The sequence below is a fragment of the Phaethon aethereus genome (assembly GCF_964289735.1).
Source record: "Phaethon aethereus genome assembly, chromosome: 3".
NCBI lineage: Eukaryota > Metazoa > Chordata > Aves > Phaethontiformes > Phaethontidae > Phaethon > Phaethon aethereus.
Genome location: NC_138576.1, coordinates 123,919,185 through 123,934,607, shown reverse-complemented (window position 1 = coordinate 123,934,607; position 15,423 = coordinate 123,919,185).

Genomic DNA, 15,423 nt, shown 5'->3' with positions numbered 1-15,423 from the left:
TTGTCCCCTTCAAGTTTGTAAAAAGCTTGTCTGGCAGGCGCCGTATAAACCCAGGTTATTATCATTGCATTCACGGTAGCAAGAGAAGAAAGCAAACTCAGACCAGAAGGTAGATGAAACATTCACGCATTTGATCGTGCTCTTGTGGCCAGGCACAGCACAAGATGACGAGTTTGCCAGAGCCGTGCATTTTGCTAGAGCTGCATTAAGCTGCAGGGGAGAGCAGGACTGAGTCCTCTCTTCAACAGCGCCGGTTCCAAACCGATAACATGACAGCTGAATATACAGCCTGGATACGTTTTGTGGCTATTTGAGTATTTCAGCCAAACATTTGCTTTTCCGGAGAGTATTCACCGAAGTGACACTCAAGGATGTGAAAAGCCCTCAAGAAACAAACTAAGGTATGCGAACCCAATTAAATTGGAATTCACCACTGACTTCTAACAGCCCTTCTCCCCAGAGAAGCATTTGTTTTATTTGCTCAGCTGTATAGAGACATGTATTGGTTGCCTAGCCTTTTGAAGGATTTCCTACGTTTTTTTTTTGCCATTAAAAACATGTTCTTGGGATATGGTACCTGTTTTTGCAATTCCTGAAAATATAAGTCTTTTATTATACCAACAAGAGGAGCAAGAGACGGGAAGGCCAACAGCAGCAAAGGGTTTTAAGATGGCGCTTGATGAATTCATGAAGGGGATTACATGACGTAGCTGTTGGTGGTCACAAGAGACTAGACTTGATAAGGCAGCAAGTCTCTTCAAGTCTGATTTTCCTGAGAGGCTTTTCTTATTTAAAAAAAGAAAAGAGAAGAGAAAAAAAAGGCCTGGATAGCTCTCTGCTGTGGTGGAGTCCTGTCAGTTTAGTTCATTTTAGAGATGAGCATGTCAAGAAAGAGACAGTGGAAAAAACCCTCGAGGCACCAGGAATGCACTAAGTATAATTGAAAATGCTCTAGACCACTTTTGTAATGCAACAGTAGGGCCATCTGCAGGCCTCAAATTTTCAATATTAGCAAGGCATTTTTAAGTCATTGCATTGCCTAGTTCCTTTTTTCTTAATTAACTGTTCTAAAAGGTACAATATAGCTGCTCCTGGAACAACTTTTAGGCTCTGAAGATAATTTTCTAAGCCTGGTAAACAAGAACTGGTGTGCATTTCTAACAGGTTGACAAATAAGAATGCAAGAGAGCTGCAGACATCACAAAAATGGTGCTATCTACTGTAGTACCCCAAGCAGTGTGGTACCTAACAGCTCCATTCAGGACAGGGGTCTTGGTGTGCTGGTATGGACAGAGAAGGTGTTACATGCTACAGGGTTACCCAGAAAAACAAAGGGACAAACGGGGAAAGAGTAGGAAGACAGGAACACAGTGCAGGTGGAGACGAAGAGCTAACTCTTAGCTCCTGGCTACATAAGCACCCTCAGCTACAAGGACCCCAGTGCTTCCCTCTCCTTTGACTGGTTCGTTGAGTATAAGAGGCTAGAAGAGGTTACCCATCAGCGAGCTGGACCCCTCATAAAACAGATCATCCCACAGGCTACAGGGCTTCTCCTTATTAACTGCTCTCCAGCAGTACAATTATCCAGTCTTGATTTCAAAAATTGCCCATGGTGGAGACTGTGGCAATATATGGTTTTTAACTGAACAGTGAAATCCAATAAATTTTTTATTGTGGATGCAACCTTTTATCTGCAAAGTGATTAAACTGCTACTTAGATTGATGAGCAGCTCTGCTGCTGTCCTACTGTGATTTTCCCATGGTTTTACTCCTATTACTTCATGGAGTAACACTTGCTTTCCTCTTTGACATTCATATCCTTGAGAGCTCCATTCTTTCCCAGTCAGGATCTCATTATATATCTGTTCCTTCCTTGCCCCCAGAAAGCCTTTTCTTGCACTTTGGAGATGACACACAAAGCTTTTAAAAGATTCCCCAGCCTGGCAGGTGAAGAGGTAAGACACTGATCCAATGGCCAGGACATACTTGGTGATGCTGGAGATTAGACCTTCAAGCACAGAATGTGGGATTCCAGAGCCATTTACAGATTTCAGTTTCTTTCACTTCTTTTTGTGGTCTAGCTGGGTTTTGTGGTGACATTTCCAAGAAAGGTGTTGTACACTCAGCTGTTCTCCAGACAAAGAGCTCTTCCATTCATGCCTGCAGCTAGAATCTATTTCTCAAAACGGTCTACTTCCCATATAAAATCAGAGACTCTTCAAAACTTAACCAAGCTTTCCAGTATTGTCAACACAGTAGGCCAAATCCTGGGCTTAGAAGAATCACTTGTATCTAAACCAAACAATGATCCATTGTACCAATAAGGCTGAAGGAGGCAACATGAGAACAAGAAAGAGAAGAATATAACTAGGGGAAGGGGTGGGGGGAAGGGGGCAGAAATACAAAAGCCATGCAGACTACAATAAGAGAAAGGACAGGATGGACTTCTTGATTAATTCTCTTTCTTGATGGTCTTTCCCTACCAGCATGCCAATGACAATTAACTAAACTTAAAAAGTAAACTTCAATACTCATGTTTTTGGCAGTAGCAACTTAAAAGTGCCCTGAAGTGTTAGGTTATAAAACATTCTCACTCCTGGTATCCAGTTTGCATCCCTTTAGAAGACAGAGCTTCTGTTCAATATTTGCATTTTAAAATGCAAAGGGTGTGCAGAGGTGCACCCTTATGCCTAATCTCATGAAGAGTTTGGATTAGTTTAACTTCTATTTCTTTCACTAAGAGAAGAAAACCTATAGCGGTTGGTGGGCACGGAGCCTAAAGGACAACTTTGCAAAGCCCTGCTGCAGACTGAGAAGGAGAAGCTCTGACCAGCAGGCAGCAGGCCCAAGCTCACACCCCAGGTTTGCCTTTACCTTAAACTTTTCTGCTAGCTACTTTCTTCAAGAGCCAATCTTTCCAGCACCAGATCTCTTAGCAAGAAAGCCAGGCCAACGAGAAAGCAAAGTGACCTTAGCTGCTTAATAACTCCAAGTCTGACTGATTCTTGAGTCAAGCTCTCTGCACTGCCAGCTGTAGGCAAGGGTGGGGAGGGGAAAGACCTGGCTGCAGGGTGTCCTCCTCTTCCTCATCTGTCCTGCTGCCAGCCAGAGGGAGAGCAGGCCCTGAGGAGGGAAGCAGAGGGGTGGCATTCACCTGCAGGCCTACAACTTGCCATGACATCTAAGGGTAGCACAGAGACATCGCAACACTGTTTTACGCAGGCGTTACATACTCTTCATGTATTAAGCTATGCTGCTCTTAAGGGTTGCAACATGTTTAATGCCCTGCTAGAAAAGGGGAAAATTAAGAACCAGCCAGAGTTTAGCCACACTGAAGCCTTAGAGATGCATATACAGACGCCAAGACAACAGGACGGCAATATTTGTGAGAACTGCTGGGACCGATCCCCTGTAGTTAGTGTTTCAGAGACAAATAGCTGAGCAAAATGCTAACGACTGCTCTCTACTCACTGCGGTTTTTGAGACACGTACTCGCTCTGCAGCACTTACAATGAAAGTAAAAGCAAACCAGTGTTTGTGATATCACGTGGTAGAGCCCAGACTTTTTTCTTTTAGCTAGAAAGCCTAAAAAAGGTGCTCTTTGCAAGTGTGTTAGAAATAGAAGCTTATTTTAGGAGAGACATGAAGTTATCAGTGCAAATTAATAGCGCCAGATGGGGGGTTAAATTACTGCCTCACAGCTGAAGACATGAGACAGAATGAAAGTGGTAGACTATAAAAAGGGTATCATGAGAAACCACTGCGAGGTGGGATTTGTGAACACCGTGCTCCTGCTTGTAAGCAGTTCCTCAGATGAATGGTTTTATGGGCCAGAGCGAGGGAGAGAAAGGAAAAAAGTCAGTAATTTTGAAGATCGTGTCTCATAGTTCACTGCTTTGCTCAGGACAAGCTGTCCAGCAGCACAAGCTACAATTAAATATCACAGAGCTTTGTCTCTTGCACTGGTGCACAGCTACCAGGACAGGGGAGCTCACCAGAGCAGTCAAATCTGGCTGTGTACTGCGTTTGCATGGCAAGGTTTACATTTGAGGGGGGGCTACAGGGGTGGCTTCTGTGAGAAGCTGCTAGAAGCTTCCCCTATGTCTGATAGAGCCAGTGCCAGCCGGCTCCAAGAGGGACCCGCCGCTGGTCAAGGTGGTAGCGCCTCTGGGATAACAGATTTAAGAAGGGAAAAAAGAAAACTGTGCAACTGCAGCTGGAGAGATAAGTGAGAATATGTGAGAGAAAAAACTCTGCAGACCCCGAGGTCAGAGCAGCAGGAGGGGCAGGAGGGGCTCCAGGTGCCGGAGCAGAGGTTCCCTGGCAGCCCCTGGGGAAGCCCATGTGGAGGCTGGCTGTGCCCCTGCAGCCATGGAGCTCCACAGGGGAGCAGATCTCCACCCGCACCCGGGGAGGGCCCCACGCCGGAGCAGGGGGATGCCCGAAGGAGGCCGTGACCCCATGGGCAGCCCGCGCTGGAGCCGGCTCCTGGCAGGACCTGTGGCCCCGTGGGGAGAGGAGCCCAGGCTGGAGCAGGTTTGCTGGCAGGACTTGTGACCTCATGGGGGACCCAGGCTGGAGCAGCCTGTTCCTGAAGGACGGCACCCGTGGGGGGACCCAGGCTGGAGCAGTTCATGGAGGACTGTCTCCCGTGGGAGGGACCCCAGGCTGGAGCAGGGGAAGGGTGTGAGGAGTCCTCCCCCTGAGGAGGAAGGAGCAGCAGAGACAATCTGTGACGAACTGGCAGCAAGCCCCATTCCCTGTGCCTCTGTGCTGCTGGAGGGGAGAAGGTAGAGAACTGAGGAGTAAAATTGAGCCTGGGAAGAAGGGAGGGGTGGGGGGAAGGTATTTTAAGATTTAGTTTTTATTTCTCATTACCCTACTCTGATTTGATTGGTAATAAATTAAACTAATTTCCCCAAGTCAAGTCTGTTTTGCCTGTGATGGTAATTGGCGAGTGACCTCCCTGTCCTTATCTCAACCCCCAAGGCTTTCATTATATTTTCTCTCCCCCGTCCAGCTGAGTAGGGGAGTGATAGAGCAACTTTGGTGGGCACCTGGCATCCAGCCAGGGCCAACCCACCACAGGCTGTTGAGCTGGGACACCACTAACTGGGTCGGCTTCCAGAGCAACAGGGGCCTTGGTCAGAAAAATTCCAGATTTAAATCTGGTGTTACTAAAAATGGCAGTTCTTATATTAAGAGAGCAATTCTTTAATATAGGTATTTCTCAAAACGTTTCAGTTATGTTTCACTTGGGTAGGAAGAATGCTTCTTCCTATCTCATCTCCACTTTCAGTAGGTAAAGATAAAGTAAAAAAACACTTTTGCTAATTATGAATAGGGCAAGGAAACAAACGAGGCAGGATTATAGAAAAATGTTCAAATACCAAGTCCTCAGCAAAAATGGGACATCCCCAAAAAACCAAGTAAGAACATTTTTGCAAAGCTTTTAGACCAGCACTTGGACTAGGGGTGTCCTGAGGCATAAAGGTATGTGGCAGAAACACTGGTGCAGACTAATAGCAACAGGATGGCTGAGAACCTGCCATGGGCAGGTCCTACCAGCCAGAGATAGCCCTTCTCCAGCTGTCATACCATGCCAGTAATAAGACATCCTACAGAGCTGAAATAACCAGAAAAATAGATACAAGGAAAGGACGTTGTTTCAGTGGCAGGATGCTTCCCATTTCAACTGAGTATTTAGCCCCAGGTGCTTAGCTGGGGTAAATCAGTACAGCACCATTGCAATCAGAAGAGCAAACCTGATCAGCACCATGTGGAGATGCTAACAACAACTGACTTAAAAACACACTTTAAGAGGAAGAGGAAGGTCTTTTTGGCAGTAATTATGCACTTTTTAACTCTCTGGACACAATAACAAAGGGGCCTTTCAGAAAGCAAATTTCTTAAGTGCAAACATTTTAATAATGCATAGCTGCATTATGCAGAAGACTAGCTGTGGAGCTGCTCCTCCTTTACAAGGGAAGTGCAGCATGCAACTGGAGCGCACAGTGCAGGATGGAGGCTTACGAAGCATTGAACACCATTCCTCACGTGCCCTAAGAAAACAGGGGCTGCACTTGTGGTCTTCTGCACCCCATGAGGGAACAACAGCACAACCCCTGCCTAAATCTCGGAGTTAATAATAATTTAATTCACTGAGTGAGAAACTAGGCAGAAAGTTACATATATACAAACATACAGTGGTTTATACAAGGCAGGAACATAGCCTATTCTATAAAACCCTTAATCAGTTGAGCGTAATAGGAATTTTTATATGAATCGTCTGAAGGAGAACTTGGTCAGGTCCTCTCTCTGGCACGGCAGAGCAGAACTGACTCAACTCTACTGAATCAGTTCTTTAAGTCCAAAGCAGGGGCAAGGCTGAGAAAAGTAGCTCATCAGCACCTCGGTAATCACGTGGCTGCGATACTCTCAAGGTATGACTCAGTTCAAGAAGCAAGACAACAATTTGCAACAAATCAATTATATAATGAAATCCCCATCATTTTTCTGTGTTTTGGGAATGCTTACCACAAATTGTGATTTTTCTTAACTTCCTCTTCATCTGAAACGATTTGATGAATCTTTTCTCAGAAAAATAATTTCTAGATCTTCCGACTGCTCATTGCACACACTCAAAGCTCCACCTGTGCTGCATTCCTTCCATTTTGCACAGAGGACTTTCTGCTCCCTTACTGAGTGTGCAAGGGCTACAGATGTGGGAAGAGTGCAAAGCTTGTGTTTCAAATCCAGAATTTGCTCTCTATGAATATTCTTCATTCAACATTTGAAAAAGTGATGCTTTGGCAAGCATTAGTTCCAGTAATTTTGTCCACAAGACTTTTGATACAAATCTTAACAGAGGCATGTGAAATAATATTAATTTGAGGCACCAGGAGGATACTTTTAAAAATGCAGAATTGCAGCTGGGTGTATGTTGTTCACATTTCCTCAGCTGAGCTATCACGTTCACCTCTGCAGAAATAGCAACTGGCACTAGCAACAGTCACAAGACATGCAGCCCCCACAGAATCACATCAAGCAAAGAAGAATATCTAGGACAGTGATTTAGCTTGTCTGGATTATAATGTTCCTCACAGATGCTTTAACATTGTTAAAAGGCCTCCTAAAGGAAGATGACAGGCTGTTCAGGTCTGCCATGAGTAAACCAGAGGAACAAATAGCAATTGCAGGAAGGCTAATATAGTATGATACAGCTATATGAAAAATTCTAAGCAAGTTGCTGGGAATGCTGGAACAAGAGCATTCAACCTGAATTTTAGACAATCTCTTTCTCTACTGCCATATGTTGTAATACAGGGAAGAGCCACAAAAGTGGCTTTGAACCAGTGAGGTGTAAAAAGGTTTTGTTGCCTGGGTGACAGTCTCATTTTCACAAACTCATGCCCAATGATCGCTCTGAGATGGGACATAGCAAATAAGATGCATGAGATCAAAAAAGTGTCCATCTCAAGCCAGGGATGGATTACTTTGAGCTGAGATGAAGACATATGATCCACTATTTAAAATTTCTTAACAGAACTGTCAGGACCTGTCTCTCTTCAAAGGAAGAGAAGATGTATGCATGTGGACTTGTAAGGGTCAGCAGCAATCTGGCATTCTTCAAGCAAATTATACACACTGCAGGACTGCCAAATACAGATGGACCAAAGGGAAATGTCCAGATGTAACTGCAGATGTCATAGGAAATTAAGCCATTCACTTGTGCTTGTGATTCAAGAAGTTCCATTTCTAGGTCAGATGACAGTTTAGTTGGCCATTACTGCAAACATCTCTGACTTTTCTTGAAGTTTTCTGCCTAGAACTCCTAAAAAAGCCAAGAACAAGTACCATTTTTATGGGAAGCGCATTGTAAAACCGCATGAAGAATTAACTTTACAGAGGTTAACAACGAACTAAGGAAGTAAGTTGTTAAATGATGAGGTTCTCTAGTACTCAATAAAAAAGATAAATTGAAGAAAAGAGTTGCAACTATTTGTTGTGACTGTGAAAACCAATATTGCCAGTTTCACATACGTAAAAATGTAAATATTTATTCTAGCAGATAAAATTATTATTGTTTGTGATGAATTTGAGTATATTTTTGAGTAAACTACCAGTAAATTTTATTCCTCTGTGCTGTTGTTGTGTCCTGTTGAATGATATCCTGGTATAGGTGTTAACTATGGGTCACAGAGGGACAAATTGTTTGCTTAATAAATCAGACCAGCAAAGAATATAGAAACATCATTTAATCAATGGTCTTGAAATTAATTTATTTCAGAATTCAACGACCTCACTCTGTATAAATGTCTCCATTACTGCTTAAACTACTTAGTATTTCTCACATGAGGACGTTTCAATTATCTGGTAAAATCTGAAAGCTCAGAACGTGAAATATTAGGGGAAATTCAGTATTTTAAATAAGAGATGTTAACTATTTTCTACCTATTCCAATATCAAAGAGAACAGTACTTCCCTCCAGAAGTAACATAATCTATTGCATTTATTTTATTTTTAGTAGCTGGTCAACTATGTATGGGTACAGAATGTGTGATAAAGTAGTCAGATCCCTAGGCCGTGAAAATGGCTCTTTGATTTGCTAGCAGAAAGAAAATGAATAATTTTTGTCAAAGCTTGAAAAGGATAATTTTTAGAAATAAATACTTGCACTTCTTTCATTTTCTGCAAAGCTTCCACTTATGTAAATAATGAAGAGTTTTAATCTTCTTAGTAAGCTTTTTGATCATTATTTGATTAGTTTATAAAATCAGTATATGGCACATTTCTAATGAAATGGCAAACTTTTTTCTGTTTCTTTGCTTACTTGTGTCTATCTATGTGTCTGGCATGAGTCTAGTTCAACTCCTGCCAAAGAGTCTATAATGATGAATGACATTTGTACTGTTGTTTAGTCCAAAACCCCCTAACGCATTTAGACTGATTATAGACTTCAGAGCCAAGAAATACTGATCTACAATCAGAATTGGAGAGAGAAAGGGACAAAGTTTTGTTGCTTGTGCTTTGGAGATGTTAAAAAAGCTTTTCTAGTCTCATAACTTTGGTGACAGAAATGTAGTGAAAGTGGGAAATGTTTACATCTCATTTTTGGATGAGAAAAAGCAGATGAAGACTAATTGAGCTTCCCATGGCTGAGCCATTTCTGGAGATGATGCATCAGATGTCTGGGATAATATGGAAGCTGTGGTTGGCAGCCTCTAATTCAGGCTCCTGTCTCTTCTGGAAATAGCATTAAGCACAAAATGTATGGCCTTGAAATTTTTTTGCCTGCAATAGCAAGTGCTGTGCCATGTTTCAGAAAGCAGCATCTTTTTTAAAAAAACAAATAGCTGGAGAAATCATATTTTAATACTGGTGTCCTACTGAATTCTGTACTTTACTTGGATCACAGCATACATGTACACAAGTCTTAGGCTCTCATGGGACAAAATCACCCACCACAACAGCTGGAAAAGCTTAACACTGTTCTCCTTTCCCTGGCTTTCCACAGGCTCCCTGTCTCTTCCGCTTGTGGACCTTGGGGTGTCTTAAAACAAGCTGATAGGCACTGCTTGTTCCTCAGTGGCCCTGGATGGGGCCATCAAAGGTCTCAGGCTACCTATCAGTCAGGGAAGATTGCCAAGGTACTTGCTGGGAGGTGATTCTGGGGATACCTGAAAGGCTCATATTTTGTGATCTCCTTCTGCCTAGCTTTTGAATCGATTGTGTTTAGAACTTGCCCTTACCCTGGGAGTGGGTAACTACTGAGGGTCAGAGGACAGGTATCCACATTCACTGGGTCTCTGCAAGCAGTTGTTCATGCTGTGAACTTGTGGTAATTTGCCCACAGACCTTTAGTGTGTGACTGATACCGCTCCTCAGTCGTTACGGTCTTCATGTCCAGAAGAGCTAAGGCAGTAAATCCTAATGGTCAAACCTCTACTCCAAGATAGAAGGAAGGGGAGAGTATTCTTACCCACTCATTGCTTTTGCTCTTAAATGGGTAAAAGTGACACAACACTTGTTTTGGATTTTGTTCTGCATTTGGTAACTTCTTGGGCAGGGGCTCCTAAAGGCCCTATTAAAAACGTCAGTGCTGAAACGGGAGGCAGATTGTTTTGACAGGCCATCTTTACATCTTACCATTACTACATCTGCTAACCAAGGGCAAATGTTAGTCAGCAGTGGAACGAAGGAGCCTTCTCAGCAGCCCAAACGTGGCACGCACCTTACCTAGTCAAGCTTCCCCGGTCAATGACATTAATTTGCTCCTGACCTAATGGTCCCAGTGCTGCAGTTCAATATGTTTATTAATTCTAGGAACGAGCTTCCATGTGAATTTTATTGTTGCACTGAGACACAATGAGGTGAAGATATGTGGCTTCTATTCTGTTCTCCAGATCTGTGCCATAAAACAGCGTTCGCTGTGCCTGTATTATTTGTGAGCTTGTATTCGTGCTTAGCTTAAGGCCTATCGAAATGTCCTGGAAATACAATAACCTCATCAAGCTTTGGGGTAGATTTTTACATTCTTGTTCCTGTTTTAAGTCAGAGGAGGTCTGAAGCAGATAGGTTTGCCAAAGAACTAGGATTCCTATGTCACAAAAAGTTTCACTAACCTGGCTCAGACACATAAAATAACTGGGAGAAATTTCCTAGTGGGTGATCACTCCTGACATTAATCAGCTTCTGAGGACTGATGGGTTGGTCTATTGTTTTCATCTCAGGGACTTTTATACATCCTCAGAAGAAGATGGCACAGGTTATTATGAAGAGAGTGGACTGGACTGAGTGGACTCATATTGTGATGCAGCATATACGAAGCGCCACGTTTCAGTAGCAGAGAACTTTCTTTTATCAAAGGGGGATATTACTTGATATTGATAAGCAGGAGAAATCTATGCTTTCAAAGAATGGTTATTAAATATGAATAAATATTGATTTTTCATTATGAATAAATATCTATAGTTAGAGAAGGTAGGCTATTTGAGCTACTATGACATTAGCCTTATGAGCTAAAATTTGCTACCACAGGGTTCATAAGGAAGACTTCATTGCTTCAGTAGAAGTGAGATGAACTCCTCTGAGAAAAATTACGCAGGAGTCCCTTTCTCACCTTAGCCTGACAGGGAGAAGGATCTTTATAGTGTTTCATTAAAGAGAGTGACCTGTTCCAGGATCTTAGACCAAGTCCTCAGAAGACACAGATTTTAAATCCTTCCCTCAATGAACCCAGAAATAGTTTAGTTCACCCAGCCCAAGGCACTTCACTGCTTTCCAGCCGCTAAGAAAAAGAGGCGTGCAGGCCCTTCCTCACAGGCTGGCATTTTTTTCTTCAATACAGAATTAATCTAAAATGAATTTTCCACACTTGCCAGTTTCAGCCACAACTACAGTTATTTGCATATGCTGGGACAAAGTTTTAAATCATGGCCTGTATTTTTTGGTTGCCTGAAATTCAGATTGAAGCTAAGTTTGCTTCACAGACTGCTGCCGGCTGTCTGCTGGGCACTAATGATGGTTCATGTTCATCCAGGGCCTGTCTGAAGTTTCAGACAGTGATTACCCTCAATGTCTAATGAAATCTGAGAAAGCAATTAGTCTTTTTTGTGACTCTGTTATCCTGTGTTACTTAACCCGGATTCTAGGCAGCCTCATGGCAAGGAATGGGGAAAAGAGAAGAAAATAAATAATTTGTCAGCTTGTCATTGTGCCTCCCTTCATCTGGGGTTGGAACAAAAGCAGGACAGTGCAGGAAGCCTCGCTGACAACTGCAGGGCTCTGTCTGCCCACAGGGAAGGAGGCTGCCAAACCTGACCCCTCTCCTTGCCCACCGCCTGCTACACCCTCTGTCCCGGGGACATGCGCTCGGGTCTGGTTCCTGCGGGGCTCCAGCCCCGGATCCTGCAGCAGACTGCGCATGCTGCAGCAGCTGACAGCAAATCCCCGAGGCAGAGGGCTTCATTGCATCAAATATTAAAATGGATACTGCATTATGCCCTCCCTGTTTTACTCCCGGCTTGAATTTAGCATCCGGGAATACTCCTTCTCAGCCTCTTCACTGCAGCCTTGGAAGCAGCACTTGTAGTGGAGTCACCCACTGCGGAGACTGCAGTGCCCTCTGGTTTGCAGGGACATGGGGATATCGCTGAGGGCAGGGAGGTGACTCCTTGGGAAAGAAGGATTTGTGGGTCTGGCTGCAAGTCATGGGAAGGGGGAAAGGCATTCCAGTGCTGATGGGGCTGCTCCGGAGCAGAAGAACCCAGTGAGGACAGGCAGGTGCTGCAGAAAACATGAAGGCTCACGATGGGTTTGCAGTACATCCCTCTGAGGAGGAGGGCACTCCTTTTTCTCTGGCAGCCACCCCGTTCCAAGAGTGTAATAAACTCCCCAAAAGGATTATTTTTCTTTAAAAATAGAGCATGCCCCTCCCACAAGGTCTTTAAATAAATCTCTTGCCCCTATTCTCTTCAGTTCAAGGTCATCTGGAAGTGCAGCTCTTTCACGAGTGCATCGGTATTTCACCATGTGAGGGAGGAGACCAGGGAGCCTGAGGGCTATGACCACAGACCTGCTTGCTGTCTTTGCTCATCACACATCCTGTCTGGGCTAAGCCTGGAGCATTTCAGACAACAGTTTGGCTGTCAGTCACTGGGCTCTGTGCTTACAAGGGCTGAAATACAATTACATAGCTCTCTTAAGCCATTAACTAATGTGTGACATAAAAATTCCTTTTTTCCCACAACAATGGTGCTTTTTTTCATTTGCTTGAACAAGGGTCTTTTACTCTACCAGATGGGTCCAGGCTACATGTCCTCAGGATGTGCTCTTTAGATGTATTTTCAAAGCATAAGAGGGTAACTTCCTTTAAAGCTGTGGTCTTCAGTTTACCCTTGGGTTAACTGTGAAGGCAGCAGCTGCACTACAAAATCTCTTACACTGCATGGATTTTCTGCTCTATGTGTCACTGGGGTTTCATGAAGGAAGGAATCATCTCCCTCTTTTTAGTCACTTATTGAGAAATAAGTGTCAGCACCGTGAAAGCAGTTCAGTCTGAAGTATCTGAACTCAGAAATGTTGCTTACAGAAAACAAATTCTGTATCAGACACAGAATTGTTCCCACATTATTCTTAGGTCAAGAATGAAGCCCCACTGGTTCTTCATCCAGGAATTTAGATTACATAAAATACACAAGAAAACAATGATTGCTTTAAATTTCAATTGGATTACATTCAAGTGAAGTTCATGCCTCATCCTGCTGTCTTTACTTACAGGAGTATTATCTATAAATATATAGTAAAGCATGTCAATATTTTTGATTGTAACTTATTTTACTGACGAATGACTTCATTAGCAAGTATTGTTCTTGTCTTCAAAATATTCCCATTTCTAAAAATCCCCAAACATACATTTGCAGAAGGGACAGAAATGAAGGAAGAGCTCTCCAAAACTAAAACAGCTGAAAAAATAAAGGGGTTTTGGCTGATATTGGGAGACCAGAGCATTTCTACAAAAACCTGAAGAGATGGCTCTCCACTGGTGGGTCTCCGAGGAGTGAAACATCTACTGTTTCAGCTCCAGCAAAACTGTTGGGTGCACCATCTGCTTGAGACACCTAGCCTTGAGCACTGGTTGCCTGGCCACTTGGAAGTGTAAAAGCACCTAGTGGGGTAGAGCTTCCTTATTTTACAACGCCTGATCTAACAGGCTTCACAGTGTACCATCTCCTAACTCCCCATTTGGCGACGTGGCCAGAAGCCACCTACCACTGCTAAATGTGCTAAATGTGCCTTTTGGGAGGACATCTGCTGCCACCCCTCTTATTAAAAAATTTCCTCTGTGACATAGACCCTGCTGGGCCAGATATGCTCAGCGTTATATGTTGTATACACTCAGCGTGGTCTCATCACGGGCTTTGCCCTGTGGTCCTTGTCATCTTGCAGCTCCTGGGCTGCTGGGGGCTGAGTCTGGGCGAGTCATCTCTGCGATGCTCTGGAGGCAGCACTGCTGATAGTCACCTGTCCTTGGGACAAGCTCTGCTCTCATTTAGAGGACTGGAAAAGCAGACTGTCTCTGCTTAAACCCAGAATTTCTCTGGATTTATGCTCAGGTGAATGAATGTGGATATGCCTAAATAAATGACAGTCCTATGAAGGTAGAGGTTGGAAGGCAAATCCTGTTTTTCTGAGGTAAAATGAGTATGTTTTAATGTTTAGAAGAATCAGATTGGCTGCCACTATTCATCCACTCTGAGGAATATTGTATTCCTTCGTTTTGGCATGGCTCTTTATATAGCCTCTGCTCTTAAAGGCCCAAAGTCACCCCATGTACCTCCCAGTGATGGCAGAAAAAGGTTTAGGCATTTAAATGAAAAAAGAATTGGAGCTTTCATTGCCAGGCAGTGAGGCAAAGTCTCTCTGCCCTCAGCTGTGTAGCACACATTCTGCTCCCCAGCCTGAAATTTGGAGCTGTAGGATATTGACAGTGAGACTGTGGGAATATCCAAGCACAGTTGTGGGGAAATTCTCTATTTGCTGAATTCTGTGACTTGTTCATGACCAAACTGTGATTGCTCTCAAATGTCAGCTATTAATTTTTTTTGCTGAGTTTATTCTTGCCGTTGCTTTTAGTAGTATGTGAACTGCTCTTGTCCCAGCTCACTGCTGTGGTTCATTGTCCAGCAGCTGAGCGAGTGGGTTAGTTATGTTTCAACACAAGCTGTAGCCAAAGAAACCTCTTGGCCATGCTGTGTGTATGCCTTCACATGTGATCCTTGATCTACGTAGCTCCAGGTGTGCTTTTGTGCCTTAGATGAATATCATCTGTTTTCCTGCTTTTGTTTGAGGTTTTTTCAGTCCTTTTCTGTCCAGTAAAAATACTCCTGTGCTCCAACAATGAATTTACCATCTTGCCATCAGCAATAGTAGTACCTGTATATGCCAGAGATCTGTGCATTAAATATAAAGGCTTTCAATGGGAATCCCCATACAGCTCTATGCTGCGAAGCACATCGGCTTCCCGGCAGCCAGACTGCTGGGGCAAGGAATCAGTCAGTTATCATTTATTTTGTTTACATGATCAAATTTAATCTCGTGTTTTATTGTTCAGCAGAGCTCTGTAAATCCCACATAATCCCATAGGATCCAATCAGCTCCTGTCTTTCCTGAGATTTCCCCCTACAGATTGTATCACAGCCCATTTCAATACATCCATCTACCTTAAGGAGAACATGAACTTCAGCAGGGAAAAGGGGAAGCTTTTGCAAAACATTCTGAGTCCTGACCTTTTGGGGCCATCATCTGTGGGTTGATGAGATTCAACCAATATCGATGCAACCGTAAGGGAAGGGGCAACATTCCCATAAGGAACTGGAAAACTTTCTACTCCCAAACACAAATTGAAAGAGAAAGGTTTGA